This window comes from Manis pentadactyla, chromosome 10 (genome assembly GCF_030020395.1).
Source record: "Manis pentadactyla isolate mManPen7 chromosome 10, mManPen7.hap1, whole genome shotgun sequence".
Taxonomy (NCBI): Eukaryota; Metazoa; Chordata; class Mammalia; order Pholidota; family Manidae; genus Manis; species Manis pentadactyla.
In genome coordinates this window covers 22,322,805-22,325,594 of record NC_080028.1, presented here as the reverse complement: position 1 = coordinate 22,325,594, position 2,790 = coordinate 22,322,805, and positions in this window count along the sequence as shown.

Below are 2,790 nucleotides of genomic sequence, written 5' to 3'. Positions count from 1 at the left end.
TCTGGAAAACTCCACTTTCCTCCATTGAGAGTGAGAGAGGCGAATAACATCTTAGTATAATGTGAAAATGACTTCAACCTTGCAGACCCCCTGGAAGAGTTTGTGGACCTGTGGAGGTCCCCAAACCATACTCTGAGAACTACCATTGTGAACCTTCCCATGCCACATTCTATGCTAACATGGCTGAGGTGTCATTGCATTCTAATGTAATGCTCCAACCGGCATAAGTATCTTCTATAAATCAGAGCTGCAGTTCTCAAAAGACTTTATCTCCACAGTGAGGAAGTCCAGGACACTGAGTGTCCTCTGTACCTTTTGAGTATGAGTTTTTGGTTTTCTCTTCAAACAGTAATTATGAAAGGTAGTATTCTTGTTTTTACCAGCTTCTTTGCAACTCTCCCTCACTCCCTCTTGACAGAGCCCTGAAATCAGAGTGTTACCTGGTAACTTTTCACTATCACATCCTATCAAAGAGATGCTGTTGGAAGTAGTTCATTTTTACCTTCAAGAAATATTTATCCAAGGCCTACTATGTGCCAGTCATGGAGCCAGACTCAAGGTTTACTACAATGAAATCCAAACCTTGTGCTCAAGAAGCGTACAGTCTGATGGGGAAGGATAGACAAATCCAAAGGGAATTCATAGGAACAAAGTGAAAGTTAAGTATATGGGGGCACATAGCAATGACACTTAATTCATCTTTCAGAGATCAGAGAAAATTAAGAAATACAATAGTAATTTTACTGCTGTATTTCAAAGGGCCCGTTTTTAAATTTAACTCCAGTATCCAACTTGATATCACTTTCAACAGTGACTTCTAGTTTTCTCCCCTCTATTTAAATATTCAAGATATCTCTTTTTTTTTATATATATATTCAGACACATCGCTTTGCATTTTCAAAGTCAAGCCTCATTGTTATTCCCTCTCTAGGTCCTTTTGTATCATTTCCCTGATATCCCTGGTATTCATAATATCTCCCAAATGAGTACCATCTGTGAATTTCATCAGTGGTGCTGTCTGTTCCCTCTTCTGGCTCACGAATGAAGATGTTAAATAAGAAGAGACATTGTAGGGCAGCTGCTTCCTGCAGCACCTCACCAGGAGTCCCCTCAACGTTTATGACACCTTCTCACTGGCACTCATTAAATTGTTTATAGTCCTTCAGGAAGCTTTGAATCCCAAGTGATAAGGATGATATTCACGTGACTTTAAAGTTTTGTGATTAAAATTCAGGTGAGATGTGGCATACCTTCTTGCTAAGTTCTGAGTTCTGGAAAGCAGCTACGTAACTTCCTCCCCTTCCTACCTCCAGCCCAAAATGACTCTAGTATTTGCTGATAAAGTAGTCGCCATGTGCAGATTCTTTGAGTTTACCACAGTGTACAGGATGATAAAATGGAAATATGTGTCACATTCCGATGTGAGGTGAGAAACCATGAGTTGGGATTCGCACGAGAAGTGATTAAAAATCAGTGAAAAGACTGTTAACCCAGTAGCCCTCTGAGGGCATCAAGGGTTGGGTTACTGGAGATGAGAGAGAGATTTTGGAAGCAGCTGGCAGACTGTGAGTAAGACTGTTCACTAAGGTGTAGGAGCGGTTTTTCCCCGATCATCTGCAGCCAACAGATAGAGAGTTTAGATGATTCAGAGAGTTTGACTAACTATGCTCAGAAGTTTGGGGGACACTCTATATTGAGATCTTTAACCCACAGCAGCATCTAAAGGCAAGAAGTGGCTGTGCTAGGCAGGCTACTCTCCAAGAATTCAACTGAGCAGAAAATATGGGACCATGTGTGGGACATTGCACACAAGAGAAAACACTTGGGCCTATTGTTGACTTGTCCAAAACCCTGTTGCCTTGGTAAAAAGAAATTTTGCAGAAAGAAGCTGAAGGTATCAGTTGCTATTGATATGCATGAGATATAAGCATTCAGCCAGAATAGAAATGACTTCATCAAGGTTAGTGCAAGTACTTGTGGTTATGGGGTGGGAATGGTACAACTTGGAAGAACCCATGTCTATCAGTTAGCTTTCGTTACACCTCAAAATACCTCAAAACAGAGTGGCTTAAAACAGCCATTTATTTAGCGCATGGTCCTTTAGGCCACTGTTTAGGTGGGGGCTGAGCTGGAAATTCTTTACAGTCTAGGCTGGCTCGCTCATGTGGTTAAATGTGAGTCATTTGGGAGCCACCGATCTAGCGTGGCCTCAGAGATAGCTAGTCTCTGCTCTACGTCATATCTCATCCTCTAGCAGGTTGTTTGAGTGGCATCAAAGCAGGTTTCCAAAAGAAGATTGTAGGGCTTCTTGTGGCCTAGACTTCTAACTGGAATATCTCCAATTCTTCACATTCTGTTGGTCATGGCAAGTTACAAAGCCAACCCATGGCAGGTTACAGTAGCCTCCACCTCCTCATGGAGGAGTTAAGCCCTTTCCTTCGTCTCTCTATGTGTAACATGAACACAAGCCTGGAGGGGCAGTGGTCATCTCTTGGCCATGATGTCACAAGCACGTTGATAAAGGCCTCATCCGAAGGATAGCTGAAGGGCAATATTGGGGCAGGGGAGGAGGAATCCTCAGTGACACTGCTGAGCTAACACCCTGCCCTTTACTGCCTACCCCTGTACTTTTATTGCACAAGTCAAATAAACCCCTTTCCTGTTTAAGCGACTGTTGGCATTTCTGTTATTTGAAGGGAGACAAATTCCTGACTGATACAATAACAAATTTTTATACAAGATGAGCTAAACTGAGCTGTACAACTAAAGAGGGATCAAATTAAGAGAAGA